At 35.4% G+C, this 7,163-nt stretch overlaps 1 long non-coding RNA gene across 3 annotated transcripts; it reads right to left on the bottom strand.

The window, feature by feature from the left end:
• Positions 1-2,422: 2,422 nt before the first annotated feature.
• Positions 2,423-6,550, bottom strand: LOC109756320 (uncharacterized). 3 transcript variants are annotated; one of them, XR_012187682.1, is made up of 4 exons: positions 6,318-6,550; positions 4,733-5,724; positions 4,545-4,612; positions 2,423-2,947 (listed from the first exon to the last, which is right to left on the bottom strand). It is a non-coding gene; the product is annotated as an uncharacterized lncRNA (long non-coding RNA). The 3 variants fall into 3 exon arrangements; XR_006665353.1 differs by having other exon boundaries at positions 4,545-5,724; XR_006665352.1 differs by having other exon boundaries at positions 2,423-2,896; positions 4,545-5,724.
• Between the last annotated feature and the right edge of the window lie 613 nt (positions 6,551-7,163).

Raw genomic sequence — 7,163 nt, 5'->3', positions numbered from 1 at the left:
ACCATTTCTGACTTCATTTGCTATTTTTCATGCATTTACTGATTTTTTTAGCTAAATGACCCTGAAATTGAAAAGCACTACAAAATGAACTCTGAAAAGGTTGAAAGTTGGCATGGTATCATCATTTCACCCACGTAGCCCCGTCGCCGCCCCCGTCGCACGCCGTCGCCGTCCCCGTCGCCGACCCCGGCCCTGTCGCCGCCTCGGCCCGTCCCCGTCGCCGTCTCGCCGCTGCCCCCCGTTGTCGCCCCGGTCGCCCCGCTGTGAGCCCCCTGCGCCAGGGCCGCGCCCTCGATCATCCGATCGAGCCCGCCCGCGCAGACACACAGTACACACACACACACACACATTTTTCTTAATTATTTTCTGTTTTCTGTTTTTTAGTTTTTTATACTTTTAGTTATATAAATGTTAGATTAATGTCAAAGTTTTAGCTACATGAATTATATTAATGTCAAAGTTTTAGATAGATGAATTAGATTAATGTCAAATTGTTAGATGATCGAATTAGATATATTAATGTCAAATGTTAGATGAATTAGATGGAAATGTTAGATTAATGTCAAATGTTAGATGAATTAGATGAATTAGCTAGATAGAAATGTTAGATGAATTAGTTTTTTTATAGTTTTATCAAATGTTAGATGAATTAGCTAGACTAGTCGCCAACCCGTGCCTTCGCACGGGCTAGTATGCAATAGAACTTTATATGGAATTTAGTAATTATAAACATTAACAATGTGAAAAGGTCACATGCATCAAAAGTACAATCATTACGTACCTTTTGAAATAATTATTAATAATACAATATTGGCTCTGTACAATTTGTTTTTGCTTAATCTATGAAATTGTGATAATATTATCAGTGGTTAATTTCCAAAATGCAAACATTAAATTGCAATTTTACTATGTATTTAAAATTCATTTTTATAGAAATATTGCATGCTATTTTTGGTTGAATTTCTAATGTAAACGTCCGGACACAAATTTCTATTCTAATGGGAGACCTATTTTTTCCCATATTTGTTTTGAAAGTTCTACGTCTGTAATTTAGGTATATTTTAAAATACTTAAACTAATTAAGTTCACATTTGTATTTTCTGCAGTTTTAGAATTGTGAAAGCTATTATTTTATAGCTTGCAGTCATGTGTTGTTACGTATTAAGTTCTCTCTTGTCTATCAACTCTCACAATAATCAAGCTAGGGATTTTTTTTCTTACAAACTTTTGTTTTTATTTATCTTTAATAATAAACAATTATAATTTTGAACTGGTATGTCTAGCTTCTAGTCTGAGATGGTTCAAATCAAGCAAACTTTCTCACAAATCAGTCAAATATAGTAATATGCTGTATATGGTCGATATAATTCAATGACACTGCACAATATTATGTTTGAAAAATAGACTCCACATTAATCTTTCCACCATGAAACATCGCACAATATTCCTAAATATGTAGCATTGGCTTTTTAGACTGGTAGAATTATCATCTGTTTATATCTTGAATATTGCAAATTTGATATAGAAAATGAATTTTTAGTTCTATTTTGTGCCAATCACTGAAATTTCTCGATTATATTTATCCACAAATAATCTACAGACAATAATTAAATATATAATAATGTACTATATATAAATAAGAATAGGGCCTTTTATATTTGCATGATCTAAAAAGAGAATGGTCAACCAGAAAAGAGCATAAGTAGGAATGACATATTGGTTAGTTTTACATGGTGGGAAACAGTGGATGGGAGATGGTACCAGACATTTATCGGGGATACCTTTGGAAATGTATAGAAACAAATGATCCATCAGATACTCCCATTTTGTTATCCTACAAACTGGAAACCTTTGTCGAAAAATAAGATGACCCATTTAAGAATTGAAATTGTAAACAATTCAAAGAATCAAAGAGGCCCCTTTTTGCAACAACTTTTAGAAGGATGATCCAATAATGCAGCAAATGCTCTAAACATGAGTTCCAAATTATTAAAGTTATGGAGCAAGCATATCCTATCCCAAACAAAGTGGTACTCTAGCCTTGCATTCTCCAAATAAGAGGCTCAAATTGATATTTAAATCAGCGCTAGAATATCTCAAATAAAATCAACTCCAGCAAACCCTTTTGTTGTATATAATATTTCATCAATATTCAAAGAATGGATGTCTGAAAGATACTATTAAGGGTCTTGACAATAGTATTTTTTTGCCAAAAGAACTATATCTATTAATATGATTGACCTTATGTACCTTGAGGGTTACCCAGAATTGAGGCCATAAATTTGCTCACCTTAGATACCATGATGTAACATAGAATTAAGGACAAAATATTCTTTCTCATCCTTCTCCAAATGTCTTAGACATAAGATGTTAAACTGGATGCTTCAGAACTAATCAAAACATGTCACGAAGAACTGAAAACTTAATGCACAACACACATTTGATTCTGGGTTTGACATGATATAGTGTATATCATCACCTGCATGCATCAATATTTGTACAATTCATTGGGCTGCTACCTTACAGAAATTTGTTCTGTAATTTTCTTTCAGCTATCAGAATTGAATCTCTCATATTAACTCTTTTTAAATCCCGTATAACTACACATGCATGTGCGTGCCTGTTATTGTACAAATATATCTTCCAGCAACTATGTTATGCCTTCCCATCAGAACTATGTTATGCCTTATCATAGTCTTGTGCTGTTGACCTGTTGTTATCTTCAGAATCCACCTCTTGCTGAAACTAAAACTGCTTTCACATTAACCACTCTAAACTAATTATGTTTTACTTCCCTGCTTTTCCCTTGGACATCATCTTTGCCATGTCTTTTGTCAAGATGCTTCTTCCTACGCTTCCTTCAACACCATATACACCATTTTCTCATCCTCAAATGCTACAGAAATTTCCGATGCAGGTGATGTTATATGCAGATTTTATAAACATCCTGCATGGGGATTTTTAATTTGGAAAACAGATCAAATATTAGCATCAAGGTAACAATCAAGCAACATGGACATTTAGAATCACCTTCTTTAGGCTAGAACGCTAGTATCTAGGACCCCTTTGCATAATGTTGTACTCGGCAAGCATTACACATGGCGCCATCTGGGTAGCCCTACGGGAGCATAGTTTTGCCGAGTGCAGAAAACGGCAAAACTATGGTGCCATGTAGCATGGCCGTTAACTTGTCATTCTATCTGTGTCATTTGTTTGTTGAGTTCCCCGTGTTTTGCAATCGACAATATTCTTTGCAGGTGTCTACTGAGTGCCCGTGGAAAAGAACCCGGCAAAATAAACTTTGCCAGCAGGCGTCCAACATATTCGTGTTTTGCTCTGTTAAAGAGCAAAATTACTCTCCTATTTAGAGATAAAAAACTGTAATCAAATACCTAGCTTTGTAGCAAAAGCGACCTTGGAGCTTAGCCTCGGATGCAAGACACGCACATAATAACATAACGATTGCTATCAACACATGAAAATATCCATAGATGGGAGTCACGTTGGTGAAAATCTAAAAGATGGGATCAGAGTTAGACTGCAGCTACGTTATTCAGTTAATTAACAAAACTTCTGTTAATACAATTAAATATCACTCCTGTGTACAAATAAAATAATTCTAATCTAATATTGGCTTTGCAACAAAAGAAACCTGAGAAATAAGTTCGGCGAGATTGGAGCTTCTAATGCAATCGTGACATAGAAGGATGATCGTGAGAGCCACATTGCCGAGTTTTTCTTTTTGCGTTTGCCCAGTGCGTTTGGCACTCAGCAAAATTGGGAATTCTAGTAGTGAGCACGTATTGTGTCATAATATATATTTTCCATGTATAGAAATAGAAAGACTATGTAAATATACTTCAAAAAATACTCTTCGCAACATGTATGGGCCAAAGTGTATATATTATATAGGCCGATTTTCTTCATATGTCTATTGATTGATAGAATTGTGAGGACCATTAAAAGTTTATATCCATCAATATACACTTTAGTCAAGACAAATCTTATGGTCGTAGCAAAAAAAAATCTTCACAAAGAGAAAATGAGCACAAAGAGAATTGGTTATCCAACATAAGGAGACAATGTGTATTGCAGGAGCAAAAGAGGGAACAAATAGTCTTGAAAAGCTATGGTCGTAGCCTCAAACCATAAGTTTTGACGTACATGTAATTGACTTAATAAATCCAACAACTCGGCAACCTTATTATAATCCTCGGTGAATTTATTAAGTTAGAAGAAATAAATTCATAGGCTATAATATAATGGCCGAAAATAGCAGGAGCATCAGGGTTACATATCTCGGGGAAGTTCTTTTAATAATTTTAAAGGATAATAGGCGTAAAATAACTACATGCATTTATCCTCATTGACGAATTGGTCAAGACATTAAGAAAACAAACTGAACATATACATATGTTTTACTTGAGTGAAATATGTGGAAAATCTGAACAAATAAGTTGGTTAAATGTACATATCAACACATCAGATCCAGTGCAAAGCAGGTAGCAGTGAGTGCATGTTATAGAAATTAAAAGGCTACATACCGGTACTTTTTAGAGCATCCATGTTGGATCGTCTTCCATAGGTAGATGATAGAATTATGCTCCAGTGCCTACATGTGTGCATAGCAGAAATGAAAATTTTGAAGTGCATCGTTCAATATGTGAAAGATAGAAAATAGAAGATTCTTTTTGTTGTAGTATGTTTTATATGATGTTTCCAAATCAAGTACCACAACTGTATGTGTAGTTTACATGACACTGTGGTCACTAAAGATCATGAGATCTGTACAGATGAAAAAGGGAAAAGGCATCAGAAGAAAGTAGAAATCACATCATCCACAAACAATTCTCAAGTATTACCTTGGGTACCACTATATTTTTTAATTATTGCCGACCCTAGAGAACATGTCATCCTTCAACTTTCAGACTGCACTTACATTTGTGATTAGTGGCAACAATTAGATGGCAATTTAGCTAAATGCACACATGTGCAAAGGGAAGACCCCATCAGACCTGAATTCATCTAGTGACAATGAATATATGAGATCTGGAAGATACTAATGCTGAGTTGCATCAGCCATAGAAGTAGACTTACAATTAGTCTGATTTTAAGAAAAACGTGAACAAACACATGTCTATGAGGTTAGGTGCTATCAAATTTCCAACTTCTAAGATAAAACAAAACAGAGATGATGTCACTTGGAAAATTGCGAGTCAATACTGCATGAGAGAAAGCTCTCGTATCCTGGGGTAAATGGATGATACTCGTGGTTATACGCCTATCTAATTGGAGGGCTTGCAAGTGTGGGTGGAGCATGGCGGCGCACTTGGCAAAATCATGAAAATTTTCTTACTGGTCCTCCAATTATTCTCTGCATTGAAGAATCATGCTCATAACACCTAGCTCCAGTTTCTCAGTAAATGTCCAAAATCGAAATTTATGTTAAACTTTGAGAAAGCATGATTCATCAAATACAAATTGCGAAGAAGAAGTTAAAATATAACAGATAATTATTCGAGTAAATCCCTAGCAGATCTAGCCGAATATGCTAGATTTAGCATCAGATAGCATAGCTTCGCTTGTTCGTGAGCAGACATGGTCATGCACCTGTTTCTGTAGTTACTCATGATGGGGAATCTTAAGAAGTGATTCGCCTTACCTGCTAATGTATTACAGTGTAATTAATTGTGGAGCAATGTTCACACATGCATGTCCAAAAACCTACAAAAAAGAAAAGAATATACAGTAGTCTGAAGTATACAAATATGAATGAAGGATGAGAAAAATAAATCAATGAATCTAGTGTCAATCTACATAGTTAGCACCATGGTCCCTAGCATGCATAAATAGAACGACATACCACAAAACTCTTATTAGTTAGTTTATTAGTGAATCAAGGTCTTGACTGTGGCTGGAGACATTTAGGAACCAAAAGTTAATATCTACAGTCAGTGCATCTACTCCTTGGATCCATAAAACGTCATGGCCTAGAAACTTTCCGAAAATTAATACCATAATTCAGAAAATAGTATTCCTCCTGTACAGGAAGGATTGACATCACATTTTTTTCTATACGCTATAGGAAGATCTATTTCTTGTTTTTGGAGGGATAGAGGACACTGATTTTATTTTGCCACTGTTATCATCTGCTTCAAGAAACCACATGATAAAGGAAATTGAATCCCTAGATAGCACTATCAAAGGGCGTGATGGGAAAAAATTGAATCTAAACTAGGAAAAAGAAATTCAAAACAAATCAGTGAATCTAAACTGGGAAAAAGAAATTCAAAACAAATCAGTGTGAGAACACGAACCTGATCTAGATGAGCTCCGTCATAGCAGGAGATCCATGCCTCAACTTCCCTTGTTGCAATTTGAGAGAGACTCGGATCTGTTTCCATGTGGAGAGGAAGAGCAAGATGAGAGTTTGGGAGAGAGAGAGAGAGAGATTGAAAGAGGGATCCATGCCCAAGAGACGTGAGAGAGAGAGAGACATGAGAGATCGATTGATGTACGTTTTACTCTTAAAGGAAGAAACGGTGAGGAGATATTTTACGGGTACCGTTTTTAGTTTTTTTTCCGCAACTTGTATGAGTTAATCTAGACCGTAATAACTTGGTCCCGTCGTTAGATGTATAGTTTGTAAAATTTGATTAACGTGGTAATTTCTTGGGAGTCGCTAATTAGTATAGGTATAGGTATAGATATATTAATATTAGTTGAATTAGCTCGCTAGCTAGATATCATATGTCAAAGTTTGAATTTTGACATATGCAACATTTGATAATATATCAAAGTTTGATCATATGTCAAAGTTTGAATTTTGACATATTCAACAATATTTGATCATATGTCAAAGTTTGACTTTTGACATAGATTTATCAAGAATGCCCCATTATGGATGTGCACAAGTTGCTCCATTTTTTTCTTCTGATCTCACATATATACACACACATATATATATACATATATATATATAATATTAGCAGAATAGTTATTCTGCTAACACTTCCGCATTGGACGCTCAACAGAAGCGAACTACATCGTCTTTACGTTGGGCACTGCAATGCTTCACGGGAGAACTGCTTCATTTTCTGGTGGTCCGCCCGCGTTTTCTGTGTGGAATCGTATGTTCGGGATGATTTAGTTTGTCTCTGCAT

Source organism: Aegilops tauschii, chromosome 6 (genome assembly GCF_002575655.3).
Source record: "Aegilops tauschii subsp. strangulata cultivar AL8/78 chromosome 6, Aet v6.0, whole genome shotgun sequence".
NCBI lineage: Eukaryota > Viridiplantae > Streptophyta > Magnoliopsida > Poales > Poaceae > Aegilops > Aegilops tauschii.
The sequence above is the reverse complement of the archived record's forward strand: the minus strand, read 5'-3'. Positions and strand labels throughout refer to the sequence as shown.